The sequence below is a fragment of the Octopus bimaculoides genome, chromosome 4 (assembly GCF_046866305.1).
Source record: "Octopus bimaculoides isolate indiv1 chromosome 4, ASM4686630v1, whole genome shotgun sequence".
In the NCBI taxonomy this organism is placed as follows: domain Eukaryota; kingdom Metazoa; phylum Mollusca; class Cephalopoda; order Octopoda; family Octopodidae; genus Octopus; species Octopus bimaculoides.
In genome coordinates, this window is record NC_142931.1 from 20,283,591 (window position 1) to 20,305,159 (window position 21,569).

Here is a 21,569-nt window from a genome sequence, read left to right on the forward strand (position 1 = left end):
CAAAACTGATTAAGCAGGCCTACAATAAAAAGTATTCTAATGATAACCAACCAATCTTTTTAGAGATGTAAAAAGACTACATCATCTAATGTGTCTTTTTATTATTTAAGACAACAGCTATAATTTCCAGGAGATTCAGTTGCTATTCGTACTAAATTTATTTCCTAGAACTGAGTACACTACAAGACACCCCAATTTTGACTTGAAACGTTTGGGGAAACAATTAAAAAATAAAATAAACTTAAAAATAAGGTCTAAGCTCTTTCATAAACTTTACCGAGATATCTTGTTAGTGGCTTAGCAACATAATAGATCCTGTTGATTATGTATCGTCTGTACTGTGTCTTTCACTTTTACTGTAAAGAGACAGGGTAACTTTAGTATAAGATAACCTGTTTCTGGGATTAAAAGTGGATAATGAAAAATGTCATCTTCAAAATCTAGAGCATGCACTATCAATTTTCAACACATTGTGAGGGAAAATATTCAGAGTCCTCAATGCACAGGCATGAATGTGCAGTCAAGAAGCTCACTTTGCAACCATGTGGTTTTGGGTTCAGTCCCATTGTGCAGTACCTTGGGCAAGTGTCTTCTATTGTAGCCCTAGGCCAATCAATGCCTTGTGAGTGAATTTGGTAGATGAATTACTGTGCAGAAGCATGTTGTGTGTGTGTGTGTGTGTGTGTGTGTGTGTGTGTGTGTGTGTGTGTGTGTGTGTGTGTGTGTGTGTGTGCGTGCGTGTGTGTATGTCCACTACCACTTGACAACCAGTATTGGTTTGTTTATATCCCCATAACTTAACAGCTCAGTAAAAACAAGACTGTTAGTAAAAGTACTGAACTTTAAGATAAGTACTGAGATCGATCTGTTTGATTTCAAGACAGTGCTCCAGCATGACCACAGTCCAATGACTGAAAGAAGCAAAAGACTGCTAGGAAATACAGTCTCTGCCAGCTGAAGCCAGTTAATGATTTACAGGCTGTGACTTGTCATTCAATAAAACACCCTTAAGATGTACCCAGTGTAAGCTATGGACACATAAGAGGTGCAGCAATATCAAAGAAGGTTAACAGGGCAGATAGTTTTTGTGTGTGGAAGATGCACAGGTACAATAAACACCAAAAATGCGCCGAAAATAGATTCCATCACATGCCGGAGGGAAAAACTAGAAGTATTTGATAGCTTTCATTACCTAGGTGACCAAATCAGTAGCAGGGGTGGATGCTCTGAGAGCGTAGCTGCTAGAATAAGAATAGGCTGGGCAAAGTTCAGAGAGCTCTTACCTCTGCTAGTAACAAAGGGCCTCTCTCTCAGAGTGAAAGGCAGACAGTATGATGCCTGTGTGCAAACAGCCATGCTGCATGACAGTGAAACATGGGTTGTGTCAGCTGAGGGCATGCATAGGCTTGAAAGAAATGAAACTAATATGCTCCAATGCAAGAGAGACGACTGCACTGGTATAGATGAGGACAGCTGTGTGAAGAAGTGCCGCACTCTAACAGTGGAGGGAACCTGTTGAAGACGTAGACCCAAGAAGACATGGGACAAGGTAGTGAAGCACATAGCTGGCCACTTATTCATTTTACATCATTATATGTGAGAAAGTGGGGAACAAAAGCTAAATGCTTATTCAGTAAACAATACATATGTAAAGAATTTATCAGACCTAACCTTGTTTAGTCTGTTATACTTCACACACACACACACATAAATATATATATTGGATGCTCGCCTAGCCAGCGAGGTGAGGTGACATCAGTTGAAAGCTAAAATGATGCAAAGTGGATGGTGACCAGCAATGTATGACAGCATCCAATAGTCTCATCAATCATGTAATCACATAATATATATATATATATATATATATATATATATATATATATATATATATATACATACATTATATATATATATATATATATATATATATATATATATATATATATATATATATATACATACATTATATATATATATATATATATATATATATATACATACATTATATATATATATATATATATATATATATATATATATATATTCTGACTATATGTCTGTGCACACGTTTGAATGTGGTGTATGCCAGAAGGCTTGCAAATTCAATGGGGGTCTTAAAAGACATGTTAGGATCCACAATGAGCAGAACTTACCAGTAGGTATTGGTAGTTCAAATCAGAGGTGCAATCTGTGTGGGTGTTTTTTCAAAACATTGTCTGGTTTAAAAACCCACATCAGACGCCATGAAAGAGCTAAGGTGTAGGTACAGGAGGTGGTCAAACTCTGTGTAAGGAGTAGACAACCACCATATATATATATATATATATATATATATATATATATATATATATATATTATGTTGGTTTTTATGTTCAGTTATAATAAAACAATTTTACATTAATCTGAAGGGTTACATTACAACCTTATTATTCTTTAACAGACAATCTTAATAATCCTTTCTACTATAGGCACAAGGCCTGAAATTTATGAGGAGTGGATAAGTCGAATTTATCAACCCCAGTGTTTCACTGGTAATTAATTTATCGACCCCAAAAGGGTGAAAGGCAAAGTTGACCTCAGCGGAATTGGAACTTAGAATGTAGCAGCAGACAAAATACCACTCAGCATTTTGCCCAGTGTACTAACGATTCTGCCAGCTCGCCACCTTGTGGCTGTTTTAACAATGACAAAGCTATTTTATTAAAAAATCTTCTCTATTTTCAAAATTAATTTGAACAAAAGAAGTGTATTTCAACAGAAATATGGTAACAAAAGGTTTAAAGAAATATCAAATTAAATCCAGTATTTTATTTTATTGAATCCAGATAGGATGAAAGACTATATCCTTTACTATTCTAGGCACAAGGCCCATAAGGATGAAAGACAATATTGACTCTGGAATGATTTGAACACAGAATGTAAAGAGCCAGAAGTGGTGATTCTGCTAATACAAACAAAAACAATAACAACTTGTCTAAGCAAATACAGCTGAAATTAATGTTTCACTTCTACTTCATAGCTGACTGGTTAATAATGAAAAGGTATTTCTCTATGTAAAAATAACTAATAAATAGTATAATACCAATTACACTATTTATTGATTTTTTTTTTTTTTATATATACAACCCTAACAGAAAAATAAAAGTATCAGTGACTGGCTTGTAAATCTATAAAAGATATTTATACTGAATATTATATTTTATTATTACAAAATAAAAGTATAAGTATTTATAACAGTGTGTGTGTGTGTGTGTGTGTTTTGTTTCGTTTTCAAAAGCTACAATGATTCTACAACAATGCAATTGTTTTAGCACCGTCTCAAAATACATCGCTTGCCAATCAAGTACAATTCAGGAATATAATAGCAATGGTCAGCAAAAATTAAAAGAAAAGAGATGAGAAATTTTCCAATGATTCAATCACAGTTTAAATCTGTATTAGTTTTCATGGATTAGTAATATGACTGTGTTTTCCAAGCACTAGTGATGTTGTAGAGCTTTTCATGAAGAGGTTTTCTGAGTGTCTTGATTTGCTTATCAAAATCAAAATTGAGCTATTAACATGTTGGGTCCTCTTCTTTCTACTAGGTTGGAGTCTTCATCTGTAATGTGGTTGGCATTAGGAAGGGCATCCAGCCATAGAAACCATGTCAAATCTGACTGGAGTCTGGTGCTGCTCCCCAGCTTGCTAGCTCTGGTCAAACTTTTCAACCCATGCCAGCATGGACAACAGATGTTAAACAATGAAGATGATGATGATGATGATGACGACGATTATGATGATGATTGTGTCTGTTCCCTAAGTATTTCGGTTACGACAACGAGGGTCCCAGCTGATACAATCAACAGAACAGCTTGCTCGTGAAATTAACGTGCCAGTGGCTGAGAACTCCACAGACACGTGTACCCTTAACATAGTTCTTGGGGATATTCAGCGTGACACAGTATGACAAGGCTGACCCTTTGAATTACAGGCACAACAAAAACAGGAAGTAAGAGTGAGACAAAGTTGTGGCGAAAGAGTACAGCAGGGTTCGCCACTATCCCCTGCCGGAGCCTCGTGGAGCTTTAGGTGTTTTCGCTCAATAAACACTCACAACGCCCAGTCTGGGAATCGAAACCGCGATCCTACAACCGCGAGTCTGCTGCCCTAACCACTAGGCCATTGTGCCTCCACACATATACACATACACACATATATATATACACACATGCACACATATGCGTGCATGCACACTACACATTTGTTTTACACAGTTTCTATCTACCAATTTCCACTCCCAAATCCTTATTTAACCTGAGACTTACAACAGAAGACACTTGCCACAGTGAACCCGAAGCCACATAACTGAGATGCAAACTTAACCACATGGCAATGCCAAAAGTGAAAAATATGGTACAGGCACAGGTGTGGCTGTGCGGTAAGAAGCTTACTTCCCAACCACATTGTTCAAAGTTCAGTCCCACAGCATGGCACCTTGAGCAAGTGTCTTCTACTATCACCTCAGGACAATAAAAGCCTTGTGGTTTGATTTGGTAGGTGCAAACTGAAAGAAACACGTGTGTGTGTGTGTGTGTGTGTGTGTGTGTGTGTCTCTCTCTCTCTCTCTCTCTCTCTCTCTCTCTCTCTCTCTCTCTCTCTCTCTCTCTCCTACCATCACTTCACAACTAGTGTTGGTGTATTTACGTCCCCATACCTTAGCAGTTGAGCAAAAGAGACCAATAGAATAAGTACCAGACTTTAAAAAAAAAAAGTACTAAAATTCTTCAAGGTGGTGCCCCATCATGGCAGCAGTCTAATGACTAAAAAAAGTAAAAGGTGAAGACATATTAAAAAATATAATGACTGAAACATAGTCTACATAACAATCAACTTTAACACTAAGTGTTCAGTACTCGGATACTTAAACAGAATGAGATTTCCAAAGTAAACCTGTTAAAACCAAACTTGATTATGAAGACAAAAATTAGAATCTACAAAACAAAATTGTGGAAATGTGTACTGGCAAAAAGCATTTAATAAAATTCTTATGGTCCTACTCTGAAAAATCAAATTTATCTTCAAAGAAGAGTCTTGCCACAAACATCAGAACTCATTTTCATCATAATAAAGGAATTTATCTTATTTTATAAATGTTAGAGAATAAATCAATAGCAATTTTTTTTATTTTTACTTAATATGGCTTTGCTTAAGATAAGAACAGGCATGACTGTGGAGTCAAGAAGTTCATTTTGAAAACATAAGGTTAACGGTTCAGTGTCACTGTGTGAACATTGTTGGCTGGTGTTCTATATTATAGGCATGTGTCAACCAATATTTAGTGAATGAAATTGGTAGACAGGAACTGAAGCATCATCATCATCATTTAATGTCCATTTTTCCATGCTGGAATGGGTTGGATGGTTTGACAGGAACTGGCATGTCAGAAGACTACTCTTTACTCTTTTACTTGTTTCAGTCATTTGACTGTGGCCATGCTGGAGCACCACCTTTAGTCGAGCATATCGACCCCAGGACTTATTCTTTGTAAGCCTAGTACTTATTCTATCGTACTCTTTTGCCGAACCGCTAAGTTACAGGGACGCAAACACACCACCATCAGTTGTCAAGCCATGTTGGGGGGACAAACACAGACACACAAACATATACACACACACACACACACATATATATATATATATATATATATATATATATATACATATATACGACGGGCTTCTTTCAGTTTCTGTCTACCAAATAACTCACAAGGCTTTGGTCGGCCCGAGGCTATAGTAGAAGACACTTGCCCAAGGTACCACGCAGTGGGAATGAACCCAGAGCCATGTGGTTGGTAAGCAAGCTACTTACCGCACAGCCACTCCTACATCAAGTTCTGCTGTCTACTTTGTCATGGTTTCTACAACTGGATGCCCTTCCTAACATCAACCACTTTATAGAGTGTACTGGGTATTTTTTGTTTTTGTGGCCCCAGCAGCAGTACGGTCACCAAGTAACTTGCAGGACAAGACTCCTCAACTGAATGAGGAAGTAGTATCATGGGACAGGAAAAGGTGTCATGCAGCAGAGAAGAAACAGGGCTGCCTCAGAGAGAGAGAGAGAGAGAGAGAGACAGTAGGGAGGGATGCCACACCCCCAAGTTAAGCCTGTATATATGTGTGACAGAGGTACTTCTGGGTGTTCATGTGAGTATTTCCCCTCATCTTTGAATGTGTTTGTTGACTATAAATGGCAATACAGGCCGTAATCTTTGCTTGCATTCAACTGCAAAAGTATGCTCAGCCTTCTTGAGATGTTGCACAGTGTTTGTAAGCAAAATGTTAATTCAGACAGTGTCATCTGTTTCCAGTTTGTTGTGTAACTATATCTGGGCAGTTTGGTACTCAACAGACTGCTTGGAAACAAGTGAGGATTGGTCACAGGAAAGGTGTCTGACCATACAAAATCTGCCCCAACAAATTCCAGCTGACTCATGCAAACCTGGAAAATTAGACATTAAAATGATAGTGATGGTAGTTTTCTGACAATGGTACTAAAAAATATTTGAACCATTATCCTTGTCATCACCATCATTTTTAATATGTATTTCCTATTACAATTTGAGTTGAAAATATCAGCAACCCTTCCAAATATCTATAAGAGTTCATCTATAAGACTCAATATTTATGAGTTTGACCAAACTACTTTTAAATTATCTAGAATTAACTCCCATCATTAATTTGTTTTCACCCAGCCCTCATATTAATTTCCATATGAATGTAGTGGTTTCTTTTTGCATACATTTGTCAAAGTCTTTGGCAGTAAGTCAAGTTTTTCAACTTATTTGCATTCAAATTTTCTCTCAAAAGTTAAGCTCACTCATTCATCAGATTATATTCAACTTTTCCCTTGTCAATCACAAATTTTCTGCATTTGCAACACAGGGTTCTCATATATACAACCTCACATTGCTACCATATACACATCGTCATCATTATTATCTTCAACATCCTTGTTCCACACTGACATGGATCAACAATTTGACAGGATCTGATGGGTCTGAGGACTGCATCATGCTCCAATGTCTGCTTTGGCATGGTTTCTACAGCCAAATGCCCTTCCTAATGCCAACCACCTCAAAGCAAGTACTGGGTGCTTTTTTTTTGTCAAGGCACCAGCAGTAATGAGGTCACCATGCAGCTTGCAAGACTAAGATCTCGCTAAACAGAATGGAGTTACAGGAGAAAGGGAGGTGGCTTCATATCAAGATATGAAGGCTTAAAGGATGAGAGAAGGGGGCCAGAATAGAATAGGTTTCTCACTATAGAGGAGCTGCAGAGCTACTCACATTATAGAAGAGAAGGTGAGAGTAACTAGGTGAAGTTTAAAAGTGAGATAAACTAAGACCTTTACTTTAAGGTAGTACATGCTGTTCCCTTTTCTGTCTTTTTGTGATTTCTTGTTGTTTTCTGCCCTATCTTTTACTCTGTTACCTAAGCACTGTATACAAAAAGCTCGTTATTGTTGTTTTTATTATTATACGGGTGGCAAGCTGGCAGAATCGTTAGCACACCAGACAAAATGCTAAGTGGCATTTCATCCGTCATTAGGTTCTGAGTTCAAATTCCACCGAGGTTGACTTTGCTTTCCATCCTTTCAGGGTCAATAAGTAACAGTTGAGCACTGGGGTTGAGGTAATTGATTTAGCTCCTCACCCAAAATTTCGACCTTGAACCTATAGTACAAAGGAAATTATTCTTAACGAAATAAAAATAAGCTGGTAGAGCCATTAGTAAAGGCAAACAAAATGCTTAGCGACATTTATTCTAACTTTACATTCTGAGTTCAAATACCACTGAGGTCAACTTTGCCTTTCATCTTTTCAGGGTCAATGAAATAAGCACTAGGCTTGATACAATCAACTAGCCCCCCCCCCAAAAAAAATATCAGGCCTTGTGCCCTTAGAGGAAATTATTATTATTATTATTATTATTATTATTACTATTATTGTTATTATTATTATTATTATTATTATTATTATCATCATCATCATCATCATTATTAAGGTGGCAAGTTAGTAGAATCATTAGCATGCTGGGTGAAGTGCTTAGCAGTATTTTGTCTGTCTTCATGTTCTGAGTTCAAATGCTGCTGGGGTCGACTTTGCCTTTCATCCTTTTGGGGTTGATAAATTAAGTAACAGTTACGTACTGGGGGGTCGATGTAATCGACTCATCCCCTTCCCCCAATTTCAGGCCTTCTGCCTATAGTAGAAAGGATTATTATTATTATTATTATTATTATTATTATCATTATTATTATTATTATTAAAAACACATACTCTTTTACTCTTTTACTTGTTTCAGTCATTTGACTGCGGCCATGCTGGAGCACCGCCTTTAGTCGAGCAAATCGACCCCAGGACTTATTCTTTGTTAGCCTGGTACTTATTCTATTGGTCTCTTTTGCCGAACCGCTAAGTTACGGGGACATAAACACACCGCCATCGGTTGTCAAGCGATGTTGGGGGGACGAACACAGACACACATACATATATATATATATATATATATATATATACATATACGACGGGCTTCTTTCAGTTTCCGCCTACCAAATCCACTCACAAGGCTTTGGTCGGCCCGGGACTATAGTAGAAGACACTTGCCCAAGGTGCCATGCAGTGGGACTGAACCCGGAACCATGTGGTTGGTAAGCAAGCTACTTACCACACAGCCACTCCTGCGCCTACATGATGGCAACGATCAGAAATGATGATAACAACAATAATGATGAAGCTAGTTCTGAATTTACAGAGTAAAGATGACAAAAACATGAGCTCTTGTTGCTGCTGCTGCTGATGATGATGATGATTATGGTGGCGGCAGTGGTCAGAGATCGAGCTCATCAAAAAGTAATGTAAATGTAATTACTGTAATATATACAAACTAAAGATTAAGTTAATAGTCTAACAAAATGTATCTGCTTACTAAACAATACCCTGACTTTGAATATTAAATAATTTAATCAAAACTGTATTGTTTGCCGGTCCAAACTTTATTCTGAACTAGTTTCATTCTAATTGATTATTTATACTACAGCTTTCATGACTATAAGGCCCCTTTAATACCTCAACTTTAACCCATTCTTTTCACTCATGTAGCAGTTATACCAGTCACCATGGATGGATAGCAACTTACTAAAGTTCCTTTACGTTTCTGTAAATGAACTTATAGACCAGCATTTAAACTGCAACTGTGCCATCTTCACTAACAAATATTCTGGACTAATTGCCATACTAGTATGGGCTGGGTAATTTTTCAGAGACAGTGTTTCTCAGCCAGATGCCTTTCTTGTTACCAGTGCTTTTAGTAATCTGTTATGATATGCAGGGAAGCTGTATACCTATCCTTAAACTAGGATACACTCAGTCTTCTATTTTAATTCGTTTCACAACTCTGCCAAATCAGATTGGAGCCTGGTGTAGCCATCTGGTTCACCAGTACTCAGTCAAATCGTCCAACCCATGCTAGCATGGAAAGCGGACGTTAAACGATGATGATGATGATGATGATATGCTTCAAAATTATGATGATGTGATTATTTATTTTTAAAAAGGGATGAGGCTGGTATGCTCTGCTGGATGTGTAATGTAAGTGTATGTGTTTGACAGAGTGCTAGTGTTTTGGGGGAGAAGTTAAGCGTAAAAAGAATTAGATGCTGTGTGCAAGAGAAAAGACTGTGCTGGTTTGGTCATGTGATGTGGATGGGTGCTGACATCACCATAAAGAAGTGCTGGTCTCTCAAAGTATATGGAAGATATGGAAGTGGGAGACCCAAGAAGACATGGGATGAAGTACTGAAGAACAACCTCAGGGTGCTGAACCTTTCAGGCAAGATAACAAAGGACCGAGATGCCTGGTACCTTGCTGTACTCAAGAAGACCCATACTCCATAGCAAAAGTGTTATGACTGGTCCCTCAGGAGGTGAAAAGCACTTGTGAAAGTGTCATATAAAAGTGTCCATGAGTTGCCGCATAAAAGTGCCCATGTGGTGCCGCATAAAAGTGCCCATGTGGTGCCGCATAAAAGTGCCCATGTGGTGCCGCATAAAAGTGCCCATGTGGTGCCGCATAAAAGTGCCCATGTGGCACTATGTAAAAGCACCTGTGTGGTGCCACATAAAGGCACCCAGCACACAGTGGTTGGCATTAGGAAGGGCCGTAGAAACCATGCCAAGTCAGACTGGAGTCTGGTGCAGCTTCCCAGCTTGACAGCTCTGGTCAAACCATCCAACCTCTGCCATTATGGACAATGGACGTTAAATCATGATGGTTAAGATGATGATGATGAATGACATTGTAAGGTAGGTTGAGAGGCCAAATCTGGCCAGTTTGACCATAAAACAGATAGAATATTTGGACCAGATATGGCCAGGTTAAATGCTAACGGGTTAAAGTAATCTAAATTAAAACTTTCCATCAAAATTTCATGCTAATTTATGTTCCATATTCTAACTTAACAATGACAAAGCAATTTTATTAAAATTTTATAATATAGAAAAAGACGCCATTAATATCTGCACAGCAAAGCATTAGTTCTTAAATGGTGTGCTGTAAGAAGGATATAGCACGGCTTATTAACTAGTTTTGCTGCAAACTTTTAAAAGTATAATTTAAGGCTTTAGAAAATCCATGTTTATGGCTTCACACCTTGGAAAAAAAAAAAAAACTTGTTATTCATAATTTTATTTACGAACTTCTTTCTTTCTCTTCTTTTTCCTTTTTTCTTTATCCCCCCTTATTTAGTTGTTTTCTTCATCTCTCTGCCCCTCTCCCCTTCTCTCTTGTATCTAGGGTATTTCCTTTTAATCCTTTTGCTTTTTCTCTATTTCTCTCCCATCCATCCAACTTTGGACACAGTCATCTGTAATCTGATGCAATAAAGTGCTCCCTGAAGATCTGTAGGGGTTGAACATCAATATGCATTTGGAATGTCTATCACAGGGCTTCAAACAACCATAATGGTGAAACACATGTAGGAAATTTAATACAAACTAGTGTTTATCCTTATTTTTCCTATATATATATATCATCATCATCATCATCATCGTTTAACGTCCGCTTTCCATGCTAGCATGGGTTGGACGATTTGACTGAGGACTGGTGAAACCGGATGGCAACACCAGGCTCCAGTCTGATTTGGCAGAGTTTCTACAGCTGGATGCCCTTCCTAATGCCAACCACTCAGAGAGTGTAGTGGGTGCTTTTACGTGTCACCCGCACGAAAACGGCCACACTCGAAATGGTGTCTTTTATGTGCCACCCGCACAAGCCAGTCCAGGGGCACTGGCAACGATCTCGCTCGAAAATCCTACAGGAGCCAGTCAGGCGGTACTGGCAACGGCCACGCTCAAAATGGTGCATCTCATTTGCCACCCGCACAAGAACCAGTCCAGGGGCACTGGCAACGATCTTACTTGGCTTGCCGGGTCTTCTCACGCACAGCACATTTCCAAAGGTCTCGGTCAGTAGTCATCGCCTCGGTGAGGCCCAATGTACGAAGGTCTTGCCTCACCACCTCAGCCCAGGTCTTCCTGGGCCTACCTCTTCCACGGGTTCCCTCAACTGTTAGGGTGTGGCACTTTTTCACGCAGCTATCCTCCTCCATTCTCACCACATGTCCATACCAGCGCAATCGTCTCTCTTGCACGCCACAACTGATGCTTCTAATGTTCAGCTTTTCTCTCAAGATACTTACACTCTGACGGGTATTCACATTGACATTACACATCCAACGGAGCATACTGGCTTCATTCCTTGCGAGCTTACGTATGTCCTCAGCAGTTACAGCCCATGTTTCACTGCCATGTAGCATGGTTGTTCGTACGCATGCGTCATACAGTCTGCCTTTTACTCTGAGTGAGAGTCCCTTTGTCGCCAGCAGGGGTAAGAGCTCTCTAAACTTTGCCCAGGCTATTCTTATTCTAGCAGCTACACTTTCAGCGCACCCACCCCCACTACTAACTTGGTCGCCCAGATAGCGGAAGCTATCGACTACCTCTAGTTTTTCACCCTGGAATGAGATAGAAGTTGTTTCCTGTTTGTTTACAGTCTTTATTGCACCTGAACATCTGCCACAAACAAAAACTAACTTGCTAGTTAACCTGCCTTTGATGTTGCTGCACCTCTTATGTGTCCATAGCTTGCACCGGGTTATATATATATATATATATATATTTATATACATATAAAGAAATAGATTGTAGTTAAGAAGTTCAATTTGGAATTAAGTGATGTGGAGTTTGCTCCCATGGCATAAACAATGTCCTGTGTTGTTTACTGGAAATGTAAACATGGTATCACTTTTTTGCTCTGACAAAGTCATGCAAAGATATGGTATGTAAGCATTCATGTGCACAAACACAGATTGCTCCAGGCATAGTAACTGAACCTGGGTAGATGGAAACTGTAAAGAAGCCTAACTGGTAGACACACACACACATAGAGGCTTCCATATAGTTTCTTCATACTAATTTCACCCACAAGGCATTGATTCACATGAGGCTATAGTGAAGATACAATGCCAACAGCTACAGCTGTGTGGTTAATATATTCGTTTCAAAGAGTCACATAGTTCCAGCTTCAATCCCAGAACATTGGGAAAGATACTTCAGCAATAGCTTTCAGATTGCTCCAGGCATAGTAACTGAACCTGGGTAGATGGAAACTGTAAAGAAGCCTAACTGGTAGACTGCACTTGATCTTGGGAATCCTATTTAATTGATACCTGACTTAAACATTACTTCCTGGCCCTTAAGTACTCTTCACTCTGTTGTAAACATTTGGACCTTTCTCCTGCCAGTCTCTCAGACCTTACATTATCATCATCATTTAGCGTCCATTTGCCATGCTGGTATGGGTTAGATGGTTTTACCAGAAATAGTAAGCCAGAGAGCTGTACCAGGCTCCAGTTTGATTTTGGTTTGGTTTCTATGGCTGGATGCTCTTCCTAACACCAATCACTGCAAGAACATAGTGAGTGCCTTTTATGTGTCATTCCCCTTTGGGAATGCATAAACATCACAGCATCCCATTTCAATTTTCCTGTAAATCTATGACTTTATATCTATGAAAAAATACTAAAACTAGCTTGATCTGTCAGGAATAGCAGCTAAATCTTCCTCAAACTATACCCTGCGTCTTGAAAAGGGAACTATAATGTATAATACATCATCTATATAGCAATTCATTGGTTTGGTAGTGCAGACCATTGGAAGCAGTAAATCAGGTCTCAAAGGCATGGCCTTGTGGTCACAGAGTTAGATTTGCAACGCTTTGGTTCTGGCTTCAAACTCTCTGCATGACACTTTTGGTTTTTTTTTTTCATTAATGTTTCTTCAATGGAATCTGATAAACAGAAAGTATGCAGAAGCCCATTCATTCATTGCCATGTCCATTTTTCCATGCTAATCTGAGTTAGACAAATATATTATTGAAGAATGTCTTTTTTAAAAACCAGATGCCCTTACAGTTGCTAACCATTATCTGTTATTTATCTGTTATTTTTTAATCTGTTATTTCATGTCTTCAGAAGCACAAAGCTAGCAGATGATCTACTAACAAGAGAAAAGACAATACAATGCAGCTTGTAGCTGCAATTTTTGGAGAAGTGCAAATGCGTGCATATGAAGATCATTTCTATTTGTTATCATTAGTGCAGTTTGAGTGAAAAATGGTATCTTTTTATGCATTCCTTGGTGATTAAAAGATCCTGTAGTTTCGGTCATGTCACCTCTTCCAACATGTGAGGGTCAGTGGAACGAAAATGCTTTAGAATGGAAAAGAGGAGAACAACTGTAGAAAACATGCCTCAACAACTTACATACATACACACACATATATATGTATGTATGCATGTCAGTCACTGATGTATATCAGAGGGTTGGGGGTGAAATTTCCCAAGACACCTGATGAAGGCTGGAAGGTATATCAGCCAAAAAGGTTGTGCTAACAACAAATAAGATGAGGACAAATATCTGTCAAATATAAATAATGTAAATAATGCTGAAAATAGGATGTGCCAAAATCTCTTATGGTTTGGATGTAAGGTTGAAGAACAAGTTAGAGTAAAAAGACTAAGTTCTAATTTTGATTTTTTTTTTTGACATGTCTGTAAGTAGAATTAGGATGTTTATAATTACATTTTCATAAAATCATGTTTAGACTGCTAGACCAATTATTTTTCACATCCTGGAATACATATTCGGCCAATGAAACAAATGTATTTACATCAGAGTTGTCAAAGGATATGGAAACTTGTTTCACAAAGATTGACAAGATATAAGAAAGAAATAAAATGGAAGGACAGGCTGGGACAGGAAACTTCTGAATCAAATTGCACACAATTTCTATTTTACATTATTAAATTTAAATTAATGATCAGATAATAATCTTATTCAGCAAACAGTAATCAATCTGTGAGCGTTGTTTGGACAAACAATGCAAAATATAAGCAGAGTTAAGTTTGTTGTTGATAATGTTTAAATTTGCCTTGATCAGGCAGACCCAGAGAATAGTCCAGCTATGACCACCACATCAGTTTTCTTGTTTTCTCTTTTCAGGTATGGTGTGACCTGGACTACATTAATCAATATCTTACCTTTTCCAAGGTGGTAGGATATGGTTTGAGGAAGATTTGGCCACTATATTTAGCATGTTGAGATGTCACAAAGAGGTTCCCATTATAGGTTGATACAAATAAATTTGTATGTAATAGTGAGACATAAATTTTAAAGTTTCACTTAGGACTCTTCTTTGCAGGAATTAAAGAAAACGAATATTTTTGTCACATTACCACTGCACACTGTAAAATGCATTTCTATTCACTAATTTAATTAATGATTTCTGTCTTCATAGACCACCACTAGTTTCCTTGAAACTGTTTTTGTTTTATGAGAAACATTCATCACAACGCTGTCCTCAACCTATCGAGTTGTGTAACCTATGCCAAGTGCCATCTTAAGACATTGGCACACTGGGCAGTTGCCTGGAAGCCACACAGATCTAAGAGCCCAGATTTATGCATGTTGTGACCGCTGTCAATAAACAAATTCTATAGGGCCAAGTGCATTGATTTTCCCAGAGTCTCATGGGTCTAGGGGCCCAATTCTAATCTATGCATGTTTTGGCTTGCAATCAATAAATACTATAGGGCCCAATACATTGATTTTGTTGGGAATTGTGTAAAGTAGAACTATCCCTTACATCTCTTGAGGAAATGGGTAATACTAGAGAATAAATCAGACAATACTGAAATTAGAAACATCTCCCTATAACCAAACAAATTTTGCAGAATCCCAATGAGAAGCTGTTCTGTTTGAAGTAATTCACTCAATTTGATCTTTATTTTCAACTGTTTCCTATGAGGTATCTCATAATCATTTTTACCTTCCTAAACACTATTTTCCAATCAGCACCTATCTACCTTATTGGCTAATTTCTCTAGGTCATGCCCTTATATCTCATAAAAAGCAAGTGCACACATACAAAAGTGATTTTTGAGTAGAGGAAGCTGAACTCCTTAAATGCAATAAGAAATTTGCATTGTTCAGAAAAATACAATAGAGTGAGGGCATTGTCTCTTTTCATGATTTGTGACATCTCCTATGGAAACTGCTAAGCAGATGGTGTCGGACTTATCACTATTCGAATCTTAATATTCCCACATTTCATTTTTCATTTTACAATATAATATTTTTCGAGAAGGATATTCTTTCCATAGCAGGGGCATCATCATCATCATCATCATTTAACGTCCACTTTCCATACTGCCATTGGTTGGATGGTTTGACTGAGGACTGGCAAGCCAGGAGGCTGTACCAGACTCTAGTCTGATCTGGCAAATTTCTACAGCTGGATGCTCTTTCTAATGCCAACCACTATGAGAGTGTAGTGGGTGCTTTTTATGTGCTACCGGCAAGAGGACCAGTCAAGCGGCACTGGCATCGACCACACTTGAATGGTGCTTTTTACGTGCCACCAGCACAGTAGCCAGTCAGATGACACTGGTATCGACTACACTCAAATGGTACTTTTTACGTGCCACCGGCAAGAGAGTCAGTCAGGCGACACTGGCAATGGAAACCCACCAAACACACCATCATCATTTTGATGTCACTTTTCTATGCTTCCTTGTGTTAGACAAGAGTATACTAAAGCAAAGTTTCTATGGCTGGATGTCCTTCTTACTGCTAACTCTCACCTGTTTCCATGTGAAATAATAATCTCTGACTCTGTCAAACAACCAACAACTCATTCATGGTTATACAGGGAAATGAAAACAAACGAGATAGTGCAATTTTCAAGACATGTCAAGAAGCCCAGACATGTTTTCATGGTAGATTGCAAGCAAAGGCCATTGTCTGTATGACCAGAAAGACTTTGTTTATGATCAGCAAACACGTGAAGATGAGGAGAAACATGAACTCTCTCTCTCTCTCTCTTTCTCACACACACACACACACACATGCAATGAATGTATTTCTGTTTCTATCTACTAAATCTTCTCACAGGGCTGGTCCAGTGATATAGTAGAAGACACTTGCCCAAGATATCACACAGTGGGACTGAATTCCAAACAACATAGCACCGCCTTCACAGACACACACACACACACATAAACACACAAAGTTGGGCAGTTTAGCCTTACCAGCCCCTGTCAAACTGTCCGACCCATGCCAGCATGGAAAAGAGCCGTTAAATTTGATGATGATGATGATGCACGCAATTATACACAGACAGCTTACTGCATTTACAAAGTAACTCAACGGCTTGATAGTGTTTTCACAAAATATAGAGATAGTGAAAGTATCACAGCTCCACTTAACGATTTTGTCGGTATTTCCTTAACAAAAAGTACCATAACAGGGGGGGACGGACAGAGAGGTGGACATACGCTGCTAATTAGAAAATAGTGGTGGTGTTTGCTTATTCTCCAAATCAATCTTGACAAAGCACACTCATGATCAAAAGCATTTCAACCATAAAAATCCAGTTCAGACACTGTTTACCTAGGAGTCTATCACCTAGTGTGTTCCTCATTTTTTGTTTGATCAGTTCGGATCAGTTATTCTAGCCGTGATCCCTCGTCTTTTCGTATATCAATGGCTCCAGTATCCAATGCATCCGATTTAAGGAGTCTCTAATAATAGCAGATAGAGCGATCAGGTAGAGGGGGATCCCTCATTAGTTCGTAAATATAGAGCGTTTTTTGTACACTGGTAAAGATGATGGTGTTGGTAGCGAAAGTAACACTGTTAGTGGTGGTACACTTTTAAGTCCCTCTGTACGGAATTGCGTAGGGGTAGAATCTTCGCTGTCAGACTGTCGTTGCTACAGTGAAGTAATTGAAGTAATAAGTTATAGTAGTAACAGCAAAAGTAAGTTACTGCTGTTGTTTCCGTACTTTCGTCGGTTGTAACAGTGGTTAAAATAGCGTGGTACAGTTAAGGCTCTAACAGTATTATTGTTGTAACAATTGCCATGATTGTGGTAATGAGGAGTCGCAGCTAACTACCTGTAGCTATAAATACAAAAGTAAATAAAGATATCTTAGTTATATATTTAAAAAAAAAAACGTGTGGCAAAGTAAGGCGGTAAGATTCCAGGGTACATCTCTCTCTCTCTCTCTCTCTCTCTCTCTTTCTCTCCCTCTCTCAGGCGCCAAGACACTGAAAGCCAGAAATTAAACAACCCCCAAACTACCCCCACCACCACCATCTACATTATTGAATAAATAACTTCTCTGCTAAGAAAGAGTCTTTATGGTAATTCGAGCTGCTAAACAAAAAGTTAAATCTCCCCTAAAATCATACCGTCTTGTTAAAGGAAAGGACGCATTGAGTAATGTCCTAGACACGCTATTCCAGAAAAGAAACGAAACAGGTAGGAATGTGTTTGATATCTGTCAGCTTGATCGGGGCTGACTTGGGACTGAAAAACAATGTATCTGGTTAAGCCGACAAACAATACCTTGGACAGCCCACGGCAGGGGCCCTCTGGTAATATACGTAACCTATCATATAGTATATAAGCAAGTATCACAATGTTCACCGAACGCAGAAGGATGGTTTCAATGTTTTCATTGATGTGTGTAGACAACTCAATGTTACACACACAAAAATATAACTACTGTTTATAATATAAAGATTTAAAAAATCTTTTTTAACTCGGTATTTGTTTTTAAATAGACAGCTTCTGATGAAAGAACGATACCGTCTTTGATCGGCACTATGCGGTCGCTCGATTGCTAGAAAAAGCAGTTAAAATCTTCCTCAAATCACACTACAATTTTAAGAGAACACATATATATACACAGATACACTGTTAAAAGTGACAGGCTGGAATATCAGAACTGGAACCAATTTGGGGCTAAAACAACAAAGATTCATTATTTATTTGGTAATGATTATCAACAAGCAATCCTTGGTATTCAACTGTCTATATGCACGTGAAAAATAATGTGAGAGAGGGATGAAGATGAGATTATAGATAAATAGAGCAAACTAGTGGCACATATGTGATGAGGAGGTACGTAAACAAATGTGCAGAAATAGTCAAATAGGTTACATACAACCCATTCATGCACGTAGGTATGTTTTTAATGAGGAACAAGAAGAACGGCGCGAAACTTAATCACGTTCCAGTTTATTTCATCCGTGTTGATACGTAGGTATATGTACGCATACACACAATTTTATATATATATATATATATATATATATATATATATATATATATATATATATATATATATATACACACACACACACGGCTCTCTGTGGCCTTGCGCTTACGTTCGAAATTATCACTGGCGAATGTTATATCATCACGATTCCTGAAAATGTCAGTTAATTCCCTCTAGGACTTCAGCGAAATTTCTACAAGGGTGAAGGACGGTATGCAATAAATACATTGTGAACGAGGACGGGAGACTGGGGTTTTATATACATGAAGGTGAAGGTTGCCGTCTTGTGCGGGTGTATATTCCTCACCAAACTACGGACACCAGTGTGCGTACATTAAAGGAAACAAATATTTTAAGCATCAATTTTTTTTCTCTTTCTTTTAGTATAAGTAGTGTTTCATCAGTTCTTGTCTTCTACTGAAAACATGAATTAAACTCGTGCAGCTTTGGGCGATTCCGATACTGATAAAATCGATTTTACACTTTGTAAATAGAATAATAATTATTGGTTTTATCTTCGGTATAAGCGGTTGAATATATCGTATAGTGTAAATTTATCTAAGAGGTTTATTTAATAAGAGAAACACTTAGTGAGATGAATGACTATAACCATACAGCAATTTCTGTTCACTTGGCCACGGATCGCTGCTTTCTGAAACTGCAGCCACTAGTTTTTTTTTTTTTAACAGCTGAACTATCAGCATGGTTGGATATGCGAGGTAATTCATATTGATTATATATATACAAAAATTTCTGATTGATTTTAAAAAATTTTAAATCACACACACACATATCATTGTATGTCATATTAACCATATTTAAAAAATATGCCTAAGGGTGTATTTAGAGATAATTTTCAGATTTACACCCTCATCCTGGTGGCTGCTGATCGAACACTAATCGTTATTGATATCAAGAATCGGTTATTGATACAATGTTATAGTAGCTTCATATTTCTTCAAATACTTGACGTAAAAATAATCTTTGTCGCGACGAGGCAAAGATCGCAGATTACCCGAAAGAAATTGCATCGTAAATACATGGAATAGCTAAAAAAAATGCCGATCATTGTGTGTATGTATATTGTGTGTATATACATATGTGTGTGTTTGTATACGTATATATCTATGTGTGAATGATCATACACGATTTGAAATAATTCCATAACTGATAACAACACAAGTAGTATTAGTTCAACTAGAAATACGTCGCATTGCAAAACGGGTTATTTTTCGAGGGTGAGAGAGAAAAAGAAAGAAACCGGGTGGAATGTCAACTCTTTGTTAAAGAACCAACAGGTCGACGTTGCGATCGTTGTAATAACGCGGGAGACGACTAGACATTATTTAACAGGGTAGGTGAAATGAATAATGGGTAGCTTAACTTCATGCTAAAAGCCTGAAGAATCAGTCTTTGAAGACTGTCTTATCATCCAGGTAGATAATAGAAAAGTGAAGAACTAAAAACGTTATCTTAAATCTGAAGTTCACCTGAGCAATAATTCACCAACAGCTTTCAGAGAACGTTACCTAATATTCTAGATCACATGTGATGGATGGCACTATGTATGTCTTTGCGTTGTTCACTCAACCATACAGTGTCTATTTTTGATCAACAAAATAACAGCAGATGAAAGCAAACTAGACAAATGCAAAATACAATATCGGTTTCTATTTACAGGTGCCTTATTATTCAGGTAGGAAGACATCAGAAATTAGACGTTGATGCTATTTTTAAATGAACTGAAATAATTACAAGCGGGAATCGAAACCGAATCATGGACTTTTTGTCCCAAAGTCGCTTAACTTTCTTCCTCTCTCGTTAGATAAAAGTTGAGGTAAAGTTCTATATATAATTTTGTTTTTAAAAAGTAATAAGGGAATGAGTAGAAGGTTGACGTTCAGAATAGTAAAGATATAAATAGAAAAAAGTGACAATGGATTTAAGTAATGAGAAAGAACATGAATACTGTATATATTGTTTGTTTGTTGCAAATTTCTTTTAGGTACTTACAGGAATTGTATAAAATCACAGCTTGGTCTATTCCATTCATTTGCCATGAATCACGATATGAAAGACGAATGTATTAAACAAAACGTAACAATCATCGTTGAAAATTTTACAGAAAATAAAGAAATCCTGGTGAAGTTTGTTTATTATGACTGTTTACTTCAGTAGATGTTTCGTGAATGTTGATGTGATTGTTTATACGTGCGTGTGTGTGTATGTAAAACGTGGGAAAGACAGACTTTATACACACACCAACGTCAACAACAATAATAAAGAAAATAAAAGTTTTAAAAATAAACGATTATGTATATCTATGATAATAAATTGTTAAGTTCTTTCTAAAACGAAGTGATCGGTAAGTATTCCTCCTTCGTCAGAGAAAGTTGTAAGTAGTAGTAAAGTATAGAATAAGCATGGTGCTACTAATAATACTGTTAATTCAGCTGTTGCTACTTTCGTGTATACTTTTAGTATAAGCGCTTTTTACACTAACTCTTACTACGGCCCGACACTTGCTGCTGCTAATGCTGTCGGTGCGTCGCTATAGCTGCTGATGTCGCTACGGAGACTGCAGTCAAACAAAATAAAAGGGGTGGGGTCGAAACTAACGGGTCACGAACCGCTACTGGTCTGTGGTCCTTCCACTTAGTTTCATATATCACGGCTAAGAATGCCATAGTCTTAAATGTGATGTCTTGTAATGTTTTAATTATTTCAATTTTTGGAGGCACACTCTAATACACAATAACAGTAAAAAAAAAAAAAAAGAACCTACGAAGTGCTCATCCGTTTCACGGCTTCAGCTGTGGACCCGTAAAAACAGATTGCGGTCT

The 21,569-nt window shown here is 37.8% G+C and overlaps 1 protein-coding gene across 8 annotated transcripts in view; it reads right to left on the minus strand.

The window, feature by feature from the left end:
- Window positions 1–21,210, minus strand: part of LOC106881484 (muscle-specific protein 300 kDa) — an 815,448-nt gene extending 794,238 nt beyond the window's left edge. For all 8 annotated transcript variants that reach the window (XM_089350452.1, XM_014931925.3, XM_089350453.1 and 5 more), the window contains exon 1: window positions 20,740–21,210. The gene's annotated coding sequence lies outside the window, so the exon portion shown is untranslated. The remainder of the gene's footprint in view (window positions 1–20,739) is intronic.
- Window positions 21,211–21,569: the final 359 nt, after the last annotated feature.